This window comes from Coregonus lavaretus (assembly GCF_964263955.1).
Source record: "Coregonus lavaretus genome assembly, contig: HAP1_SCAFFOLD_4819, whole genome shotgun sequence".
Taxonomy (NCBI): domain Eukaryota; kingdom Metazoa; phylum Chordata; class Actinopteri; order Salmoniformes; family Salmonidae; genus Coregonus; species Coregonus lavaretus.
In genome coordinates this window covers 743-25,094 of record NW_028162201.1, presented here as the reverse complement: position 1 = coordinate 25,094, position 24,352 = coordinate 743, and the positions used below count along the sequence as shown (strand labels likewise).

Here is a 24,352-nt window from a genome sequence, read left to right as displayed (position 1 = left end):
TGAAGAAAATAGTGTACTGTTGCCTACACGAAAAAGGGGCCTTTCTGACCAAAAGTGCACCAGTATCCCAAAGTATTAAAGTATTAATCGAAATCAAGCATAGAAAACAGCGTTAACATTAATAAGGGTGGCAGGTAGCTTAGTGGGTAAGAGCGTTGTGCCAGTAACCGAAAGGTCGCTGGCTCTAGTCCCCGGGCCGACTAGGTGAAAAATCTGTCGATGTGCCCTTAAGCAAGGCACTTAACCCTAAATGCTCCTGTAAGTCGCTCTGGATAAGAGCGTCTGCTAAATGACTAAAATGTAATAAAACAATTTTTCCCACAAATTAAGTTGCACGTAAATGTGTGTATTTTCTCACAAATTATGTTCAGAAAATCTCAAACAGTACATAGGCATACAACGACAATGTTTGAAACATTATTAAATAAAGTACTCTCGGGTGCTTAGTTACAGGAAAGAAATGCAATTGTTTGTGTGCTACTCTTAAATGAGTTTAAAGGTCAAACCAAGGGAATTGTAGGTTCTGGTAATTCTGTATATCGGCATGTCCCCTTATTAGGCTATTTATTGCATAGATTGTTGACGCTTTTTACTGACAGTGGCTTTAAGTCTATCATTCACATTTGTATCACAACTAATCTCAGATGATCTCCCGAGTGGCGCAGTGGTCTAAGGCACTGCATCACAGTGCTAGCTGTGCCACTAGAGATCCTGGTCCGAATCCAGGCTCTGTCGTAGCCGGCCGTGACCGGGAGACCCATGGGGCGGCGCACAATTGGCCCAGCGTCATCCAGGGTAGGGGAGGGAATGGCCAGCAGGGATGTAGCTCAGTTGGTAGAGCATGGCGTTTGCAACGCCAGGGTTGTGGGTTCGATTCCCACGGGGGGCCAGTATGAAAAATAAAATAATGTATGCACTCACTAACTGTAAGTCGCTCTGGATAAGAGCATCTGCTAAATGACTAAAAATGTGAATGTAATAGAGATGGTGGGTTGAATACACTTTTGGGTTTTTGTTTGTAAAATGTTTTTGGGATCCTTCTGCCAGTATCTATCTTTCTGCACACTGCGAGCCGCAGGAGATGTTATTGTAAAGTGAAACAGTTTACAATTTCATTTTTTAAGTTGGAGATGAGCGTAGTGACCCACACAAGGCAGTCTAAAAGCTTCAGTTAAACCAATTTCAGCCAGCTGATGAACTTTTATTCTCTGATATCATCTCATCTCTATTTTTGCATGCAGTTTAATGCTGAATGAAGTGTTCAAGCATTAACCTAACCTCGGCAGCCATTCAATGTATGAAACTCTTGACTGACCTCAAAACATGAATTGTTTTTAACCATTTGACTGCAATGAGGTGCCTTCAATGGCGACAAGCTGTAATTTACATTGAGTGACTTTTGAGAATGTCAGCAAATTAATATTTTTTTTATCAATACAATGAAATGTTTTTAAAATGCACATTTTCTGCTAAATGTTTGTTTTCATTTGTTTGCCTGGTTTGTATTCATCATTCTTTCTTCATGAGCTGAAAGTTAACTGGAAAAGGTTTTGGGTTCAACATCGATATGCTTATACATATCAACGTAGTTTCTAACTGAAATAAGACTGTTAACCCCAGTGTTTACTTGTCTTGTTTACGTTTTGGATATGCGATATTTAAAATAATTCCAGATTTGCATTTCTTCTTTTGTTATTATTTCTGTTTTGTACAATAAATACTTTTGAGATCCATTTTGAGAGAAGAGTCAAAATATTTTTTGGTCTGAAATGAAGGCTGCATTTACACAGGAAGCCCAATACTGATATTCTTTATTAATTTGTATTTTGACCGTTCAGATCAGCTCTGAAAAAGATCTGATGTGATTGGTCAAAAGACCAATTAGTGGACAAAAATATCAGAATTGGGCTGCCTGTGTAAATGCATAAATGGTTTCATGCAATGTGAATTGAATTTAATGATTGTACTTGGAGAAACTACTGAATCTAATGTTTAGCCATTTACCCAAACATCAGAAACTACAATGACACAGTTCAACAATAAACAGTTTACCCTCTAATACAGGAGGACAATTCACTCTCCACCAGTCATTGAATAACTGCATGTCACACTTCCACCAAAGAAAACATCAGCTTTCCAGTACTGAACTGTTAATAGATCTTAAACTTGGCCATCTTTTAAATTAATATTAGATTGACCCACAGGACACAGTTTTGTCCTAGCCCAGCACTAATGGTTAGTGAGTTGAGTTATTAGTGGCCTCAGGTGGATTCTAGGGTCAATTTAAGGTCAATTGACTGATCAGGAACACCTGGTGTCCTGAAGGTTATAAATCAGCGTTCAGGTGATGTGGAGGCAGGGGGGAAAGGCACACTGATGAAACCATGGCACCAAGAAGGATAAGAAAAATCAGCAATCAGGCAGAAGGACACACAGATGGTCAAATTAGCAAAGAGATGCGCCAAAACCGAGGGGCGCTTTTTATTCAACAGTTCGAGAAAGAAGGTTTTTAATTTGAAGAAGGCCTAACCCTACCGTCCGTTTTCCATGTTCTTCAAATGAACTGAATTCACTATGTTCTCCCTTTACAGCACAGGACCGTATAAACGAGATGGAGGCAAAATTGGAGCAGACTCTTGCAACAGTAGATCAGGGTTTCAAAGTGGAATTGATGAAAATGCCACCTGCGCTTCAAAAAACCCTGATAATGGATTTAATAAATGGTGCGATTTTCAATTGTATTTTAATAATTTTTTGGAATACATGTATGTTTTTAAGTAAGGGTTGTTTCCACCCTTACTTTCCTAGCGGATGACATTTCGGCAGGTGAAGTCACAATCGCCATAAAGGTAGGATGGAACATTGATTATCCGACTGGCTATAAATGGCTTAGTACTGCCTCCTTGTGGCTTACTGTAGAAATGTCAACATCCAACATATTTTACAGACCGAGTCACCCGAGATTCACCAGCCTCTCACTAGGAAGCTCAGTAAAAAAGGTAATGGTTTATTTCCTCAATTAATTTAAATGCATATAAACTTGTCATTAACGATACATTTCTTACTTCTGTAGTCAAAGTAAGTGAAGGTGCATCGGCTCATAAACGGAAGACTACAACAGAACCATCAAAGGTAGCTCGCAATTCAAAGAGCTTTATTGGCATGGGAAACGTATGTTTACATTGCCAAAGCACGTGAAATAGATAATAAACAGTGTTATAAAGATGTGCAAATGGATAAAGTACAAAAGGGAAAATAAACAGGGGTTGTATTTACAATTGTTTGTTCTTCACTAGTTGCCCTTTTCTTGTGGCAACAGGTCCCAAATCTTGCTGCTGTGATGACACACTGGTATTTCGCCTAATATATGGGAGTTTATCCAAATTTGATTTGTTTTCGAGTTCTTTGTAGGTCTGTAATCTGAGGGAAATGTCTCTCTGGTCATACATTTGGCAGGTTAGGAAGTGCAGGTCAGTTTCCACCTCGTTCTGTGGGCAGTGTGCACAGGCAGACCTGGCTCTCAAGAGAAGACCGGCTATGGCTGCATCTCAATAGCAAGACTATGCTCACTGAGTCTACACATAGTCAAAGCTTTCCTTAATTTTGGTTGTCAGTGGTCAGGTATTCTGCCACTACTCTCTGTTTAGGTCCAAATAGCAGTCCAGTTTGCTGTGTTTTTTTGGTAAAGTCATGCCAATGTGTTAAGTAATTATCATTTTGTTTTCTCACGATTTGGTTGGGTCTAATTGTGTAGCTGTCCTGGGGCTCTGGTCTCTGTGAATCGCTTCCTTTAAGGTAGTTGTAGAATTTTAACGGCTCTTTTCTGTATTTTGATAATTAGCGGGTATCGGCCTAATTCTGCTCTGCATGCATTATTTGGTGTTTTACGTTCTACACCCATGTTTATGCAGAATTCTGCATGCAGTCTCAATTTGGTGTTTGTCCCATTCTGTGAATTCTTGGTTGGTGAGCAGACCCCACAACCATAAAGGGCTGATGTTTAGACAGCGGTAGGTATAGTTTAGCTCCCACTTTATTTGCATGGCATTAGACCAATGTGTGTTTGGGAACAGACTGGCCATTTCCACATAGAAAATGTACTAAATTGTATTTTTTCTTTTTCTAAAGGGTTCCAAGAAAGCCAGATTACTTGCCAATAGCTCAAGCACTGGAAGCCTACGGTAACTCTCCCTATATATTCATCAGTCCTGGTGAGCAACCGGGTGCTACTCATTTTATTCCAGTCCACCACTCAAACAGCAATTACTGGGTCCAAAATACCAGTTGAGTCGACTGCAGTTACTGCACCTTTACTGCAGTTTCAAAACTGCAATCTTTTAAGGGATATCAGAGTTGATCAAATTAATTCTGTCCTAAATTCTGTTTCTAGATCTGTTTTGCAGTCAGCCAGTGATGACCACCTGTATTGCTCCCTGTCTGGATTGTCTCCACATGTAACAATCCCTACAGCCCATGGAGAGGTAACTTTTCATATTGAGGTTGTTGGGGTTTAAGTTATTTCAAGCAGTCTAAACTAGTCATATATTTTCTCCAAAGACATTGTGCCTCTCGGATGATACTGTTGAAGATGCCGACATTGGGTTACTGGATGACATGGCTATTCTCCAGATGCAGAAGTTGATGGTAAAATGTAATCTGTTGTGAATTTGTCATTTAAAATGGACAATATATCCCCTACAATTAATTGACTAATCTTTCTCATTTAGAAACTGATGGACTACCTTTACAACAAAGTCAAAGCGAATCAGCAATGATACCAAGACATCTAACGTTGATCCACTAATGCCACCTATGCATGTTTTACGTTCAAATTAAAAGTTGTGATTCAATAAATTGTATTTGTATATTCATGTTTACTGGCTGGTGAACACTATTTAGCCACATGAAGTTGGTTGTTGTGAGCATCCTATTGACTGTTTTGTATCAATGATAGTAAGACTTGATAGTTGGCTATATGAACAAATAATAATATAATAGTCTTCCATTTTAGTCATTTAGCAGACGCTCTTATCCAGAGCAACTTACAGTTAGTGAGTGCATACATTTTTAAAATATATATTTTTCATACTGGCCCCCCGTGGGAATCGAACCCACAACCCTGGCGTTGCAAACGCCATGCTCTACCAACTGAGCTACATCCCTGCCGGCCATTCCTTCCCATACCCTGGACGATGCTGGGCCAATTGTGCGCCGCCCCATGGGTCTCCCAGTCACGGCCGGCTACGACAGAGCCTGGATTCGAACCAGGATCTCTAGCACTGCATTGCAGTGCCTTAGACCACTGCGCCACTCGGGAGACCGTCTTGCTAACAGTGCTTGACTTTGGCAAGAGCTCACCAGGGCTGAGTACCAGCAACTAAAATGTTCTACAGCTTGCGCTCCTGTTCCTCTTATAGAAGATTAACTCTAAGGTATTGTGGCGCTCCTGCACATATACCATCGAAGTCGGGTTTATTTAAGCAGTACTCAACTTATTGTGCCTGAATTTCTCACTTTTTGAAAACGCCATGCTCTACCAACTGAGCTACAGAGGGCCTATATACAACTCATGTATACACTGAACAAAAATAAACATGCAACAATTAAAGATTTTACTGAGTTCACATAAAGGAAATCTGTCAATTGAAATAAATTCAATAAACCCTAATCTATGGATTTCACATGACTGGGAATATGTTGGTCAGATACCTTCAAGAAACATTTATGTATAGGGGCGTAGCTCAGGAAATAGAAGTTACAAATGTAACTATGGTTCTACGAATACCTTGTAAACCAGGGTTCTTCAATTCCGGTCCTGGAGGGCCGAAACACCTCTGTTTTTCATCCTCTCCTTCTAATCAGGGGCTAATTCAGACCTGGGACACCAGGTGAGTGCAATTAACTACCAGGTAGAAATAAAAAACAGAAGTGTTTCGGCCCTCCAGGACCGGAATTGAAGAACCCTGTTGTAAACCATCCGTATGATTGAAAGTATGGATTATGACCTCTCCAGAGCGCGAGGGATGAGTAAAGTCACGCCGGTGACGTGACATGGGAGGACGTGCCCACACGGTTCATGTACGGTTTTATGTCAGACCACGCACTGTCTCAGAGAATCTTCTCGCCCAAAAGATTCAGAGTGACAGGAAAGTACTGATGGCCTTCCAGGTATTCGTAGAACCATAATTTTTTGTAGGGGTTAGATCAGCTTTAATATTGCAGATAGAATGTAACTTCCATCAATGTAATTATCTGCATCACTTCCAATCCCCCATATGGTTTGTTTTTGCATATAAACTCAGCAAAAAAACAAACATCCTCTCACTGTCAACTGCGTTTATTTTCAGCAAACTTAATGTGTAAATATTTGTATGAGCATAAGATTCAACAACTGAGACATAAACTGAACAAGTTCCACAGACATGTGACTAACAGAAATTGAATAATGTGTCCCTGAACAAAAGTAACAGTCAGTATCCGGTGTGGCCACCAGCTGCATTAAAGTACTGCAGTGCATCTCCTCATGGACTGCACCAGATTTGCCAGTTCTTGCTGTGAGATGTTACCCCACACTTCCACCAAGGCACCTGTATGTTCCCGGACAGTTCTGGGGGGGAATGGCCCTAGCCCTCACCCTCCGATCCAACAGGTCCCAGACGTGCTCAATGGGATTGAGATCCGGGCTCTTCGCTGGCCATGGCAGAACACTGACATTTCTGTCTTGCAGGAAATCACACACAGAACGAGCAGTATGGCTGGTGGCATTGCCATGCTGGAGGGTCATGTCAGGATGAGCCTGCAGGAAGGGTACCACATGAGGGAGGAGGATGTCTTCCCTGTAACGCACAGCGTTGAGATTGCCTGCAATGACAACAAGCGCAGTCAGATGATGCTGTGACACACCGCCCCAGACCATGACGGACCATCCACCTCCACCTCGATCCCGCTCCAGAGTACAGGCCTCGGTGTAACGCTCATTCCTTCGACGATAAACGCGAATCCGACCATCACCCCTGGTGAGACAAAACCGCGACTCGTCAGTGAAGAGCACTTTTTGCCAGTCCTGTCTGGCCCAGCGACGGTGGGTTTGTACCCATAGCCAACGTTGTTGCCAGTGATTTATGGTGAGGACCTGCCTTACAACAGGCCTACAAGCCCTCAGTCCAGCCTCTCTCAGCCTATTTTGGACAGTTTGAGCACTGATGGAGGGATTGTGCGTTCCTGGTGTAACTCGGGCAGTTGTTGTTGCCATCCTGTACCTGTCCCGCAGGTGTGATGTTCGGATGTACCGATCCTGTGCAGGTGTTGTTACACGTGGACTGCCACTGCGAGGACGATCAGCTGTCCGTCCTGTCTCCCTGTAGCACTGTCTTAGGCGTCTCACAGTACGGACATTGCAATTTATTGCCCTGGCCACATCTGCAGTCATCATGCCTCCTTGCAGCATGCCTAAGGCACGTTCACGCAGATGAGCAGGGGCCCTGGGCATCTTTCTTTTGGTGTTTTTCAGAGTCAGTAGAAATGTCTGTTTAGTGTCCTAAGTTTTCATAACTGTGACCTTAATTGCCTACCGTCTGTAAGCGGTTAGTGTCTTAACGACCGTTCCACAGATGCATGTTCATAAATTGTTTATGATTCATTGAACAAGCATGGGAAACCGTGTTTAAACCCTTTACAATGAAGATCTGTGAAGTTACTTGGATTTTTACGAATTATCTTTGAAAGACAGGGTCCTGAAAAAGGGACGTTTCTTTTTTTGCTGAGTTTATATATACACATATGTACGGTGGCCGGGAAGTGCAAAGCAACATTACAAAGAATGAAACACTTTTACAAAGCTCGAGACAAATTTACATTTTGGAAAACAAATTTACATTTTGGAAAACAAATTAACATTTTAGAAAACAAATTAACATTTTAGAAAACAAATTAACATTTTAGAAAACAAATTTACATTTTAGAAAACAAATTTACAAGACGCAAAACACTTTTACCAGTCCCGAAACAAATGTACAAATGACAGATTCTTCACGGAAAAGGAATGTACCACATACCGGAAGTGACACGGAAGTGATGAGCGTGGTCTTTTCGTGTTGTTGTTGTGGAGTTTATGGCGTCAAAGAAGTTTATGGTGACCGCCCGAACATGGACTGCGGCCGAGGGATGTTTTGCCCGTTTTGTGGCAAACACATGAACAGCTTAACGCGGTTTTGCTTTACGTGTGGTCGGTGTTTGGAGTTTTTAAAGGACGCGGACCAGACGGAAACACCAGACATACTGCATCATTGCGTTCAATATTTTAACGAGGGTCACTCGTACGCTGTAATCGTGGACATGATGTCAAGTCAACACGGTGTAAACATCAGCTTGAGGACTCTTAAAAGTAAACTGAACGAAGCCGGGTTGTACCGCAGAAAGGATTATTCCTCGCCAAACGCCGTGAGTAACGCCATCAGATTTGAACTTCGTGGACCTGGACAACTATTTGGTTACCGCACGATGTGGCAAGTACTTAAACAAAAGTACAATCTTCGAGTGAAGAGAGATGATGTGATGAATTTGCTCCGGGAGCTTAATCCTCGAGGGTGTGAGAGCAGAGCACGCAGAAGGTTTACAAGAAGAACCTACCACTCAATGGGACTAACTATATGTGGCACGCAGATGGTTATGACAAACTTAAGCCATTCGGTTTGGCCATTTCGGGATGCATAGATGGATTTTCACGTAAAGTATTGTGGCTTCAATGTGGACCAACAAATAATAACCCAACAGTGATTGCTCACTATTTCATGTCATGTGTGCGAAATCTCGGTGTCATCCCCATGAGACTGAGGACTGATTGCGGCACTGAGAACGGCATAATGGCTGCAATTCAATGTACCCTACGCCACCATCACAGTGACTACTACTCTGGAGCGTCCAGCCACATGTACGGCTCATCTATAAATAACCAGCGTATTGAGTCCTGGTGGTCTATATTTAGAAAGGGAAGGTGAGTTGTCTTCATAAAGGGTCATTGCATCTTTTGGTAATTCGATTTTCTTCTCAGGAACGATTAATGAAAAACGAGCACAATAATTATCAATACAAATTTGTAAAGCAAATCCTGCCCGTCAGGAAAAGTAGCTGTTCCTGAAAAGAAAATCGAATGACCAAAAGATGCTAGAAAGAGGCCCGAAATCCCGACTTAGAATTCCGAGTTGGATGACCGCTCAATTATTTTCCGTATTTTCCCAGTCGAGTTTTATCTGAGTTTCCAGTTGTTTTGAACGCGGCAGAAGTCATGCTGGATTGGCAGCAACGTAGTGACCCCTACGCTCCGTATTTTCTGCTGGCTGCCCCACCACCACACAAAGCACTGAGCTAGGCTGAAACACCTGCATTTTGAAGCTGCCTTACTCAAGAAAACAAAAAAGAGACCATGTTTGTACAACTTTATTGATGCAAATTATATTTAAAAAATAGTCCATTTACATTTCCCCCTTTTTACTTCCGGTTTACTTCTTGTGGGCTTTTACTTCCAGTTAGCTGATGCTGTGCCAATAACACAATCCTTCACCTGCAACAGATTAAATAAACAGTTACAAATATGCCATTGTTATTCAGATATTTAAACAAAATATGCACAGCATATGAACATGTTCCTGAGTGAATTGTATGTGGTGTTAAAAAAATTAAATAGTGTGAGGCCACTCTGACCTTGCTGGCAAAACGCAGAGAGTTCAGGGTCTCCGGGAAGCTGTCTGCCTCCGGGGAAATGTTGACAAACATCAAGCTAGAAGAGCAGAGACAAAATGTTACATACTTTGATCCGCTAATCACAACCCCAAGCTTAAAATAACAGTCCATTAACAAGACCAATCTGCTCACAAATTCCATTTAAACTCATAACCCAACTTCAACTTACGTCTTGCTGTTTCCTCCGAGGCAGCTTTGGAGAAGGTAAGTCAGCTTTGAGTTTCTGTACGGGATAAAGCTCTCCTGGAATACAGACAAAGAGTGGGAGGGTAAGTGAACGCAATCAAGCTATAACTTACAAAGCACCCGTAACGCCATAAACAAGCCACCAGCCTAGAGGCATTGGTCTGTAAACATATACCTTATTGGCCAGGGCGGCAATAACAATCCCAAGGTTGGTCAACGAGCCGTTGATGGCTGTCATCTCCTTGAAGCGGTCCCCTTGGGATTGGCTCTTCTGCACCCGCTCGCTGCCAGCCAGGTCCACCAAACACAGAGAGGCTGCAGACAGACACAGAAACAGTCAGGATTCTCATACCAGAATGCAGGTCAGACAACAGAATTATTATTTGTTCTCATTTAACATCTCAGCCTTTGTGTAGTTGCAGATGTACAAAACGCTGACATTTGCACTTGACATCTCTCCCAGAGTTCTCGCCCTCAATGTCAAGCTGGAACACCGAGTGCGAGCGGGAGGAGTGGTCGTTCATGTTGGTCCGGGCTGTGGATCGGTTCTGGTTGGCCAGTGCGATCAGTTTGCAGACCTGGATGGACATTTGGTAAAAATTGACACTTAGATTAGCCTATAGAATAGGGGATACTTTATTGCAGAGGGATTTGAACCACCACTACAGGTTTATCAGACAACTGCTCTACCTCCCTGTGTTTGACATGTAGGACAATTCAGGTCCTAAATGGGCAACAAAAATAAATAAAAAAAAAGAGGCTACTTCGCATCATTCCTTTACTGTAGCACTATTGAGGTAATTATTATGCATTTACTGGTATGCATTTGTACATACCTATACTTTAATTCTACACAATTCGCTATGTCTATGGATAAGTGCCATCCAAATTACTTAAAGGTCGACTCAGCGAAACGATGTTGCCTCAAGCAGCACCGCAGATATTGCAATGAGCGAGATGCACAACTTTGCTTTCACACAGTATCTGTGCATGTGCACGGGTTCGCTTCACGCTTTTACGACGTGGTAGCCACGGGACCAAAACAGCGAATCGTCACTCTTAGTTGCGGAAATTTACCTACTAGGCAGTTTACTTTCTGCATCTACGTCATATCGCTGAGTCTACCTTTAAATCTAAAATGTACAAATAAAATGAAAGTCTAACAGTCAAATTTAGGATAAAATGAGTGTGGAAATGCCCACCTCATCCTCAGAGTTGACCTTCTGGTAGGTCAGATTGGTGACAGTGATCTCGTTTTTGGTGCTTTTGCGAATCTCATGCGCCGGTCTCTTGTTGGCCTTGACAGTGTAGAGGAGATCACGCAGAGTTTCGTTGTAGATCTCAACGAAACTGGCAGTAAATGTAAACTGGGGGGGAAAATTGCTGAAATCCAGTCATAAAAAGGTTGATGTTGCAAGTACCATGCATTTACACCAGCTTTAACTCATTCCACTTAAATAACAAATGGGAAATATACAGTATAATCGGATCTGAAAACCAGAAATACATAGATACAGTAAATGTCAAATCAACGAGTTCAAATTCCCTGTTCACTCTAATAGAAATGTTCAGCTACCACTCATACTGATGAAAACCAATGGCGTCATCAGTACCTGCCATCCCTGCTCCCGCAGTTTCTTGGAGGCCTGGAAGATGTGCTGCACGGCCCGGGGTATGACCCCACGCATGTCCTCCATCTCACCACCCTGCATGGTGTAGGTTTTGCCACTGCCTGTCTGGCCGTAAGCGAAGCAGCAGACGTTGTAGCCGTCCAGGGCTGACTGCACCAGGAGGGAGATCTCCTCAAACACATCCTTCTGTGGGATCCAGGGCCCAAACACCCGGTCAAAGCTGAAGTTGTAGCTCTTTTGGGTGTCTCCGGAGCGCCCTGTGTGAGACTACGTGGGAATGGGGAAGTGTCTTTGACACTTAAGATTAGAGGACCACACTGAAAAACATACAATTACCTAAACAATGACCCATTTCAAGATTGTGCTTCAGGTGTGTGATTGTTACCTCTTCAGTCTTGGCCAGTGTGAGAGCCTTGTTGTCGTGGGCCAGGAGCTGAATATGGTCACTCTGTCCGCCGGTCTGCAGGGGGCGCACTCTGCAGAGAACTCTGATGTTTCCCTATAGAAATAAGAGAGCGAGCGGTAAGTCTTGTTAGTTTGAGAAGAACATTGCAACTTTTTGTTCCTCTGTCATGAGCTGCAATGGACAGGGGCCTATCTAACGAGAACATACAGTATGTTTGAAGCAGAAATATAAGAAAGAAAAAACTAATTCAATAGGCTCTAGATAATTTAATTTTATGCAATACAATCATATCTTCAGGGAATTGAGCATTCCCCCTACTGAAAGGCCCCCCTTGCCTTGAGCTCTTGGATTGCGTTGTGGAGCCCCCTGCGTTCCATCTCTCCACAGTGAATCTCGTCTGTCTGGAAGGCCACAGTCTCCTCCAAGTTGTGGACCGCGTCCTGGGTCTCCATCAGGGTGGTCATGCAACAGGAGCCCTGCATAGAGAGCTGGGTCTGGTAGAAAGAGATAAGTCAGACACTGATGCACTTAAAACCAAAATCTTGGCCTGCAATGGGGGCTGGTGACGAGCCGTAATGGCAGTGGGTTTGAATGAGGCTGGACCAAAGGGCTATGCCAGACTTCCTTAGATATTACTGACCAAGGAGCAGAGGCACGTTAGAAAACCAGCCTGCCTCATTCAATACAGCTATACACCGTTCATCTCATGTCACAGCAGTCAAGGTGATCCATTGTCACAATGAGTAAGCCTGCCTGCCATTTCACTTGTGGGAGAACATGTTCTACCTTCACACTGTGAAGCTCAGCCTCCAAACTCTCCCTCAAGCCCAGAAGAACTTTGTGCTCGTCGGTGAGGTTGCATCTTTGACACCAGACAGGGCAGCCAGCTCCAGCTCATACTGGCTGCAACACAGTAAAACTGGGTAAGATTGGCAAACACCAGAAGGACCAAAAGTTATTATTTCAGTACTACTGGCTAAACGCATGCATAAAGTTATGACTAGTTTAGGACTCAAGAAAGGCAAGAAATCATGTCAGCTATAGGCCCACTTGTTTTGCTAAATCAATGATTTCCTTTGACGTTCCTTATGCAAAATAAGTCACTATTTCCTGTGGTTACAATGCCCTTTCCCATGACACTACACCTATTTTCACATAATGGTCAACCCTATGCATGTTCCTTGGCACTCTACCTGAGCTGTGTGTGGAGTTCTTGTAGGTCTGAAGTCATCTGTGCTTCCTTCTGACTGCTTGTAGCTACAGACTCCTTCAGACTCTCGTTCTCCTGGGCCAACGTTTTGACTTTGCTCTGGTAGTTGGAAATCTTGCCCTCCATGTCGGTAACTTTTCCCTTCACGTCCCATGCAGGCCGTCGTGAACGCCCAACTGCTGCTGTTGGTGCTAGGGAAACACATTCAGCACCCTCATGTCTTAAGATATGGAAGATAATCTTTATGAATACAATATACAGAAAATGTGATTAAGGAAGGACCATGTGAAAAAAAGGGTACCTACCTGCTTTAGTGAGAGAGGCAATGGGGCGGCTTCTGAAAACCTATTCGGGGTAAAAAAAAAGTCAGACAACATTGTGAAGAAATATTACCAAACAAGACAGTAGACTTACAAGGCTAGCTATTAATATCACATATATATATATACACACGTCGCTCATGACACAGCATCTCACCTCTAGAGGGACCAGCCGCTATAGTGTCTGCTCCTGTAGGCCGAATCAGTTTGGCTGCTAAGAGAGAGATATAAAAAATATTTAAACACATACTGGTAATACAGAAAGACAGTGCTAAAACTATTAAAAACAAGAGGTGATGACATTGCCCAACCAGTCGTTGAAGTGTTTGAGGACACTCACCAACAGCTCGCTTGGGTGGAAGCCTTCTCATCTTTTTCTAAAGGAGAAAAACACATTTACTACTGGCAATTAAGGACATATTGGAAACAGAAGAACACATCTAACTTGTGTTTGTGGTGCATTTCTAAAGGAATTGAACATGTTCATCAGTGTCTGTATTAGTTTTGCAAAAGGTTTTTACACACCTGAGCAGGTTGATGGTCTGAGCAGGAGTTTATACTCTCACTGCTGCTGTTGCTAGTGGAGAGGACTTTACCAGACATGAGTGGTAGTCGGGAGGTGTTCTGCAGAGGTTAGTGAAGGAAAAATCATCTAACGTTACAAAGTGATAAGAGAGTGTGCAAAGCTGTCATCAAGGCAAAGGGTGGCTATTTGAAGAATCTCAAATATAAAATATATTTTGATTGGTTTAACACTTTTTGGGTTACTACATGATTCCATGTGTTATTTCATAGTTTTGATGTATTACCTATTATTATACAATGTCAAAAAAAAATAGTAAAAAAATAAAGAAAAACCCTTGAATGAGTAGGTGTGTCAACTTTTGACTGATAACGTTAGTGTATATCGAAGTCCCACTCACCTCCTTATTCATATTGCTTAAATGTGTACCTGAAACAGAGGGAGCACCATGTAACGTTAACCACAAATAAATCAATGGGATGACATAGGGCTAGCTATAAATAAACCAGCATTGGCCAGTTAACATTAGTATGCCAAGTGAAGTGGAATGGTGGGTAGAAATAAACCGCAACTTTGTAAAGATTGTAGCTAGAAATCCATGCTTTAGTTGTGTGAATAAACCAATAGCAAGTTGGCAGGAGTGTAGCTCAAATTAACTGGCTTAACTAACTACAGTTAACTACTGTACTGTTAACTATCCAACCAGAGCATATGAGCGGAGTGGAGCGGTGAGAATCTCAGCTCCTCGCTCACGGAGCTGTTCACCCCTCCGCTCCCCCTGCTCAAAGCCACATCAGGCCAGTCCGCTCATTATCGCTCAGCGCTCAACGCAGTTTGCATCGCGCTCCACTCAAATCGCCCCCCGCTCACTCCAAAAAAGGAACAAAATCTGCATGTATTTCACTTTTAGCTTAAACCACAGCCTTACTTTATCTCCCCGAATTTGTTGCATACAGACTCATCTCGGATTATCCATTCTGTCTTGAAACGGGGATCTAACACTGACGCTAAAATGAGATGTTAATCAGTATAGTATATTCCATAGCGAATTGACACGTTGTTTGCCAATGTTTCTGCAAAAGCAGCGATGCCCATTGGAAGTGCAGCGTGAGTGTAATCGGTGAGCAGGGATTTGATTTCTGTGACAGCAGGGAGGATCATCCCCAGGTTCCCCAGCTCCTTCTGCATTTTGTCTGTGAGGTCTGCTAGTGGTGTCAGCACACTGACAAGGTGCGTCAGCTGCCGTACTTGATTCAGGGTGATGTTAGCAACATTAGACTTGAGTTTGTTTTACCATAACGGGTCTTTTTGGAACAACCGGATGAACGACTGAATCATCCGCAGCTGGCTGCTCCATCGAATGGCGCAGGCATTTGTGGGGCGGACACCTAATTGGTCGGTTTCCTCTGTGCTCTTGCGTACACTTTTCACCAGGTGCCCGGCTTTCACTAACAGCCTATTAATGTTGTCGTGCTTGTTAACGGCGTTTTTGATCGCCAGCTGAAGCATGTGAATGGGACATCTCAGATGTAAATTTGACAAAGTAAAGTACTGATTTATCATAGTTTCTTGGGGGAGTGTAGCCCGGTTGAGCTGCGCTGGTGAAGTGTTGCATCCCTTCGCGTTCTCCTTTACTCAGCGGTTCATAGTCCATGAAAATCATTTCAAAAAATGCTACATCCAGCTCTCTTTTTCTCTCCCTTGTTATGGTTGGGCCTTTGCGTGCAGTGAATAAACTTTTGAATTCCTCAACCCTTTTCTCTTGTTGCTGCTGCTGCTCCTCTCGCTCTATAAAATACAAATTCATGGACGACACAAATTAAATTAAACAGATGGATTCTGGGTCAGGCTTGAGCATGCTTCAGACTCGTGGTGTGAGCGAGCGAAATTGGAGCGGGACATAGGGCGACGCTCCGTCCTTTTAAAAATGCCGCTCTGCGCTCTGTTCAAAATCCGTCCGCTCCCGCTCCAACCAACCTAACTAGGTAACGTTAGTTAACACACACCCAGCAAGTTCAGGGAACGGTAAAGCCACTCTTCGTGATTACAACCATATAAACAATACATTTTAGTGTAGCATTATTTACTTACCAATACGCGCATTCACACTGGTTTTGCTACAGACACAACAGCCGTTGAATTTCAAATGAAACGTTTTGGTGACCGTCCAATTTAAATGGTTGACCTTAGACCAATCGCGTTATAGGAAACACAATCCCGCCTTCTTTTTGCCTTACTACCCAATCAAATTTAAATTCTAGTTAAATTGCGGGATGGCCAATTTTCCGCATTTCTATCATTGAGAAACATTGACCACTGGTGGGGATCAATGAAATTAAATATGATATCGAATATAGAATAGAAATATAGCTCGGAATCATCAGCGTGGCTCTATAAAATAACAATATTTAGTTAAATTTGAGCAAATTGATTATGAAACTTGAGTCAGATACAGTCAAGATGCAGGTGAGAGAAAACAAAAACAAACAAATTGAAATATTATGTAAACCATTTTTTCTTCTCTGTTTGAATTCATTAAAATCTAGCATTTCCCCGATAAATATTTCCACAACACATGATGAATTGATGAATTATTATGATGATGATTACAATTATTATTATTATTATTAATATTAATATTAATATTAATATTATCATTATTATTATTATTATTATTATTACTATTATTATTATTATGTTATGGATTAAATACATAAATTCTATACATTTTCACATTCATTAAAACCTACTGTTCCTAAAATATATTGTTCTCTCATCATATACGGTTTTGCTTTTAGATGGTTTTAGTGATATTTTGCTGGCTTGAACCCATGTATCCCAAGCTATTCAGGGTTGTCTGGTGCGTGGTAATGTCTGAGCAGGAATTAAGCAGGTTTAAGGCCTTCATGTCCAGCTGTTTTTGACGTCACGGGCAGCAATGTCAATGATAGCCAATGATGGGGGAACAACAGTAGGCCTATTTGATAGGAAAGCAGTATCTGATAGGGAACAGTATATTGTAGTGATCCTCGCTATATGAGCCACGTTACAATTCCCCATCAAGTGGTTTAACCCAATAGCACGATGCGTAGGGTGTTTTCCTTTTACACCGGAGACCAGGGTTTGCTTCCTGCTCTTTCCATTCGCTACACTGGTGTCAGAAGTGGGATGGCCATTGGAACACACAGCCTGGGATGTGAGGGGGCTGAGGTTAGTGGAAGCAAGGTGATGTGGCTTCCCATTCGGAGAGGGCAGTGTAGCGATCTGTGCCACAGTACAATTCCCACCAAGTGGAAGACCAGGGTATTCATGCTGGAGAGGGTATTCATGCTGAAGAAATGAAGCTCCCTCCATTCACTACAATATAATGGGGAAACAATATCTGATGGGGGAGCTTCATTTCTTTAAAAAAATGTATTGCACCTTGCTGGAAATCGGACCCGGGAACCCAGTTTGGGAACCCCTTTCTTTGCCTGTACTGTGGCATACCTGTATCAGCCATCATTGATAGTTGAAGGCTACCAACAATAACAAGTACATTCCATATCATCATAAATCCATCTAAATAATCATATAATATATGGTCATATTAATTTAAACAGTTCTGTACAGGTCCCCAAAGACCGGAAATCAATTTCTCGGCACCGGAAGTATAGAGCGGAGTAGACCCACAGGAGGGGCAAAGAAAAAAAATCGAGAAAGAAAAAAACGGAGATTCTGAGGGTTCGGGTGGATTTAGACTTAGTTTCCGAACTGTCCCGACCCGAGGGAGCCCCGGGGTTGAGAGGGAATCGCCAACACCGGTAATTAACATCGAGTTATTACTCAACTGTTACAGTTTTTCTCGATTGCTAAGACTCATTTCTTGAAAGCTGCTCTCCTTTTCTCTTAACTGTGAACACAAAACCCAATTTTCAAGCTACATTCACAAAACCTCAGACTCTTCTTGCAAAACCAAACTTTCACCTCAAAACAGTTCAATCTGTGCTCAAAACTGAACTATGTTGTCAAATCGTGCCCCGAGTCAATCAAAATAAAAAACACTACTGAACAGTCACTAAACACTACGTAGAAAAATAGAAAACACAATGCTCAGGACATGAAGCTGGAGAAATAAATGTTTATTGTTCACTGTAGGCTAAATGCATGTTGCAAAACAAAAAAAACCTGTGCATTTAGCACTTGTACAAAAAGACAAAACAGAAATCTTGTGCATTTACATGTAGCACTTGTAAAAACAAACAGAAATCTTATGCGTTTGCCACTTGTGTACAGTAAGCCCATGTAAAAATAAAGTACAAAAATATACAAATAAGTGCATTACTCAGCCACAGCATCATGTCTCCGTACTGGGTCAGGCCACAGGACTTCATCCACATCACAGGCCACATTTTGTCTGGCCAGGCAACGGGGGAAAAAACCCCTGGCATGCCGTATCCAGGCTTGGCATGCCTCCACACCTGTGTCACCACAGGCAAGTCCCATGGCTTGCAGGAGATTTACCCTGGTGTAAGGTTGGCGTTCATATACCTTCCACCGCCATGAGGAGAATAATTCCTCAATGGGGTTTAGGAAAGGGGAGTACGGTGGAAGGCAAAGATTGATAAAACCTTGGTTCATATTGTACCACTCTCTAACCTGGAGGGCTCTGTGAAAACTCACATTGTCCCAAACAACAACATAGATGGGATGCTCATCCTGCTGCCCTAACAAAGCATCTCGCATGTGATTGAGGAAAATGAGGAGCTGGTGAGTGTTGTAGGGCCCCAGGTTGGCATGATAGTGGACAACCCCATGATTGCTGATGGCAGTACATAATGTGACATTGCCACCACGCTGCCCAGGAACACCAACAATGGCCCGATGGCCAATCACATTACGGCCTCTCCTTCTCCTTTTGGTGAGATTAAACCCAGCTTCATCCATGTAGATGTATTGATGGGGTCTTTCCATTGCATCCAGTTGAAAAACCCTCTGTAGAAATAGATATAGTTTTGTAAGTGATACGGAAAAAGTGATTTAGGCCACTACAGTAAATCACTACTTAGAGTAATCAACATTGAATGTGTCTGGATATATGCCAACCTGTACATACTGGAATCTTTGCTCTTTGACTCTGTCTGAGTTGCGATCAAAGGGCACTCTGTATAGCTGTTTCATGCGCAGTCTGTTGCGCTTGAGGACACGATCAACAGTAGAGAGGCTGACACTGTTGATACCCTCAAAATTTAAATGGTCCTCAATGATCTTCTGCTGAATTTCGCTCAGTTTAATGGCATTGTTCTCACAGACCATATCAACAATTAGGGTCTCTTGGTGTGGGGAGAACATACCTGTCCTCCCACCCCCATGTGGCAGTCTTTCAATTCTACAAAAAGAGAACATGGAGTTACAAGAAATATACATGGAATACTAGGCCTATAAACAGTTAGACCAACCCTCCATTACAATACTACAGTACATTGGTACAGTGATGTACTGAAACATATATTTACTTACAGTATACTGTGGTACAGTATATAGTATGTCATACAGTAATTGCTGTCAACATTTACATACTGTACTATAATGTCAAAAAAAGGTAATTACCTGTTCTCTTCTCTAAATCTTCGGATTATGGTGGACACAGTGAATCTACTGATGTTTGGTTGTACCCTTTGTCCAGCCTCCCTCATGCTCATACCATGGACAAGAACATGGTCAATCACAGTAGCTCTGATTTCATCAGATATTACTGTTCTTTGTCTTCGCTGACCACCTCGACCACCTCGACCTCCTCTCACACAAACTCTTCCTCTCAGATTTCTATCCATTGTAGGGCCTCACAAACCAGTGCTCTCTGAACTGGCTTACTGTATATGTTCCCTCACATCATTAGCCACAAGTGTGATCAATTTTGAGTTGTTGTGTTCAAGTGGTGACACCTGTGCTCTAATTGTGTTTGACTTTTGTCACCTGTGCTCACCATTATGCAGCACGGGTGCATCACAATGAAAATGTGTTGTCTAAACAGGTGAAAAGTGCTTATGGTTTTGCCAAAAGAGTGATTGATTCAATCAGTGGGTTCAGGCAACTGAGCATTTGGTTCAGACAATAGGGTTTAGTGTTTTAGCAATTGAGAAAAACTGTAATTATTTCTGTGTGACAGAGCAACTCATATGAGCTGCTACTCCACTCTGTCTGGACAGCCGGAAGTCTGCATGAAACTGCGTCTCGCACAGGGGCATTGGCGTCGAAGTTTTTTTCCTCTGTTTTTTTTTTTTTTATTCTCTCAGTGTGACGGAACACGGAGAGGGATGGAGGTGTAGAGAGAGGGAGAGAGAGAGAGAGAGAGAGAGACAGAGAGAGAGAGAGAGAGAGAGAGAGAGAGAGAGAGAGAGAGACAGAGAGAGAGAGAGAGAGAGAGAGAGAGAGAGAGAGAGAGACAGAGAGAGAGAGAGAGAGAGAGAGAGAGAGAGAGAGAGAGAGAGAGAGAGAGAGAGAGAGAAGCGACCCCCTTCTCATGTAATGGGGTAGGTCCATTCCAAGGATGCCGGAATGCACGGACGGTGGTGGGGGAACGGTGGGGGAACAGGAAGTTCCGGGCATGCGCGCACCGTTCTTCAGTATAAGGAAAGCGTCAGAACTGTGCAGTCAAGAAGATAACCTTTGTGTCCGTTTCTATTTATTACTACAGGTATGTAATAGCACGTTTAAATGTTCTATTATCTAAAGAACATGTCATGCCATGCTAAGTAACAAATCCGTTAAGGTATTATCACGTTTGGCAAAGGTTTGAAGTGTTATTCTTTTGTCAAACCGAGGGAAGAACGTGATAAAAACTATTTTACAAGTCACATAGCTAGAGACTTTGGGTTTGTCTGAGTGGATGCACATAATTTCCTCATGTTAGTTTAATAAATAATCAATTTATTTGATATTTCTGAGTTCGTTTTGCATGTTATTGGTTTTGTGTAAAATTCACAAGCTGGTAAAATGGCGGCGTCTTCTCAGTCAGCGTCAACGGACTTCAGTGCGGACAGTGCGGGTGCATCAGAGAGACAATTTTCACGGTTGCACTACAGTTTTGAAGCTGAATGTAATGATTATCGGTTTTCTACATGTGTACTAATATTCAGACACATTCAGTTGTTTCTATCTTTGTCTATAAATGTTACTGTGGTGTGAACGGAAATACAATTGGTTTTTGATTGAAATAATACAGTGAAGACAAGGTTATTCAGGAACATAGTACATAGTGCTGCCTAAAACATACAGTAACTTTACTACATGGTTTTTAAGTCATTTATGTGAATTTGGGAAATCTACTCTAGGTTAACTTACATTGTGTAATTTAAAGTGGGTACTTTGTGTCTAATGTGAATGAATTCATGTTTTGTTTTCTATGCTATTGAAATGAGATCAGTGCTTGACTTGGACAGGAGCTCACCGGAGCTGAGTACCGGCACCTCAAATTTCTACGGCTTGAGCTCATGTTCCTCTTATAGAATATTAACTCAACAGTATTGTGGAGTTCCTGCACCTTAATATAAACAGTACCAGCACCTATTTCAGTCCAAGTCAAGCACTGAATTAGATAATTGAACAAGAAGAAATATAATATATTTTTAGAGAAAGGAAGTGCCAGAACTGTCAAGACAATAACTTTTTGTGTCTGTTTCTCTTCATTACTACTGGCTGACTCAGATTAAGTCTGAGGCCGGTAACATCAACAGTGAGGACAAACCCAGCCTGCCTCTCTCCTTCCACACTGAGTCCAAACCTACAGTCACTAGGTCCTGATTGTGACAGTGGAGCCCAGTTTACTGCAGGATCCAGAGATGGCATCAGTGAAGCTGGAAGACTGCAGTCAAACACTGGAGCTGAATGTCAACATTAAAGATGAAGAAGAGGAGGAGAAGATTGGGAAATCTGTTTCTCATGGTAAGAGCAGGTTGTATTTATCAATAAGTTATCTTCATAATATCTTTACAAAAATCTCCACTAGTTATGACCCAGTCTATTGCTAGGTTGAATTCTGTAATTCTGACTCCCACATCCCTGACATTCTTTTGCTTGTGTTGTTCGTTCCAACTTCCCACTGTGCATGAAAAGTTGCAGTAGAACTGTTTCATGATGAACTGTTTCAGTGAGAAGGTAGATGTTAATTAATTCTACTGAGACTTGCATAGTTTGACACCAGTATTGTCAGAATTGGTTTTATTCAATTCAAGTTATTTCAGGAAGATCACTGAAATTACAATTCTCTTCAATGCTTTTCAAAGAAGAACATTAGAAATTGCAATTTGGATTATTCGAATTGACTGGAATTGAAATGGAATTGACCCCAACCCTGGAAGTTGCTAACTTGTGATAGTGAGTGGAGGATGATATGGCTCATAATTTCCACTCCCGCTCCTTTTTGCCTTTGACTGTTATCCACTTTTAGAATAGTTTTATTCCCTGTTGTATTGAACAGCCTACTGATATGAAGTCATTTGTATATCACACCAACTGACTGGTTCTTCTGATGTTGTTCACACAGGAGACCGTATTGAGACATTCTCTACATCCAGAGAGCAACAGCAGGAAGATCACAGAGCTAAGAGGTCTCACCACTGCCCACATTGTGAGGAGATTTTCCCAACTCTATCTATGCTAAAAATACACCTAAGAATACACACAGGAGAGAATCGGTATTCCTGCATTGACTGTGGGACGAGCTTCACAACATCAAGGGCTCTGACAGTTCATCATAGAGTGCACACTGGAGAGAAGCCTTACTCCTGCTCTGACTGTGGGAAGAGTTTCTCTCAACAGAGCAACTTAAAAACACACCAACGTATACATAAAGGAGAGAAGCCTCATCAGTTCTCTCAGACCAGTTAAGATTAAAGTCACTCCATCACTTCATTCTCACCTCAGAAAGGAAGTGGTAACTGTGAATTTGATAACATTAAGAAAGAGTAACACTCTTTTGGAATCCTATTGTTTCTCACTGTGAGAGAACTGTGCAGAGGAAAGGGAAGTTTTACAAAAAAATACTTTATTGTAGTATTATGTTCATTAGTCCACTGTTAATACAATACCAAAAAGGTTGCATGTTAGCATCAAGTTTTCAAGATAGAGCACTTTCAGTACAGAGAAACAAGTGTGTTGATGCGAATGAGGAAAATGATAAATGCATACAATTTGCATCATCACACTTGTTGCAATGTGCTACAGTGCTTCCCAATCATGGTCCAGGGGACACAAAGGGGTGCACTTTTTAGTTTTTGCCCTAACACTCACACACTGGATTCAACTAAGCAACTCCAGCCTTTGAATGGAATAAGGTATGTGAGTGCTAGGGCAAAAACAAACAAGTACACCCCTTTGGGACCAGGACTGGGGAACACTGCTGTACTGAAAGTCCTCCATCTTGAGAACTTCACTGCTGACGTGCACATTTTTGGGACATGGTGGAGAGTACACAATAAAACATGGGCTTAGAAAATGTGAGTGTTGACTGCTGTGAAGAATAATCCTGTTAGTCTTATTTCAAGTTGACTCGAAGAAAGATCATTTTTCAGAACCTGAGTGTCTGATTATACTTATCCTCGCTCTGTTGGGATTACTTATTGGTGTGTGAGTTTATGATCATACACCAGGGTTCTTCAATTCCGGTCCCTGGAGGGCCCGAAACACCTCTGTTTTTCATCCTCTCCTTCTAATCAGGGGCTAATTCAAACCTGGGACACCAGGTGAGTGCAATTAACTACCAGGTAGAAATAAAAAACAGAAGTGTTTCGGCCCTCCAGGACCGGAATTGAAGAACCCTGCCATACAGTATAACATATGATCATTCAACAAATCTTACTTGACCTTTTCCCTTGGCCCTTTAATACAGAGAAACATTAACATTCTGATGTGGCCCTTTAATACAGAGAAACATTAACATTCTGATGTGGTCCTTTAATAACTAGAAACATTAACATTCTGATGTGGTCCTTTAATAACTAGAAACATTAACATTCTGATGTGGTCCTTTAATAACTAGAAACATTAACATTCTAATGTGGCCCTTTAATACAGAGAAACATTAACATTCTGATGTGGCCCTTTAATAACTAGAAACATTAACATTCTGATGTGGTCCTTTAATAACTAGAAACATTAACATTCTGATGTGGCCCTTTAATACAGAGAAACATTAACATTCTGATGTGGCCCTTTAATAACTAGAAACATTAACATTCTGATGTGGTCCTTTAATACAGAGAAACATTAACATTCTAATGTGGCCCTTTAATACAGAGAAACATTAACATTCTGATGTGGTCCTTTAATAACTAGAAACATTAACATTCTGATGTGGCC

At 42.0% G+C, this 24,352-nt stretch overlaps 1 long non-coding RNA gene and 1 pseudogene across 2 annotated transcripts; one reads left to right on the top strand and one right to left on the bottom strand.

Annotated features, from left to right (window-relative positions):
- Nucleotides 1-8,903: 8,903 nt before the first annotated feature.
- On the bottom strand, nucleotides 8,904-14,968 carry LOC311119469 (carboxy-terminal kinesin 2-like; annotated as a pseudogene). Its single transcript, XR_014615792.1, has 17 exons — nucleotides 14,943-14,968; nucleotides 14,415-14,443; nucleotides 14,017-14,115; nucleotides 13,832-13,868; nucleotides 13,649-13,705; nucleotides 13,477-13,516; nucleotides 13,155-13,362; nucleotides 12,748-12,864; nucleotides 12,297-12,455; nucleotides 11,941-12,054; nucleotides 11,538-11,822; nucleotides 11,127-11,291; nucleotides 10,364-10,502; nucleotides 10,100-10,239; nucleotides 9,908-9,981; nucleotides 9,700-9,775; nucleotides 8,904-9,559 (listed from the first exon to the last, which is right to left on the bottom strand). The product of XR_014615792.1 is annotated as a carboxy-terminal kinesin 2-like (transcript).
- Nucleotides 14,969-20,600: 5,632 nt separating this feature from the next.
- LOC311119468 lies at nucleotides 20,601-23,565 on the top strand. The gene is made up of 3 exons (XR_014611976.1): nucleotides 20,601-20,690; nucleotides 21,701-21,937; nucleotides 22,539-23,565. It is a non-coding gene; the product is annotated as an uncharacterized lncRNA (long non-coding RNA).
- Nucleotides 23,566-24,352: the final 787 nt, after the last annotated feature.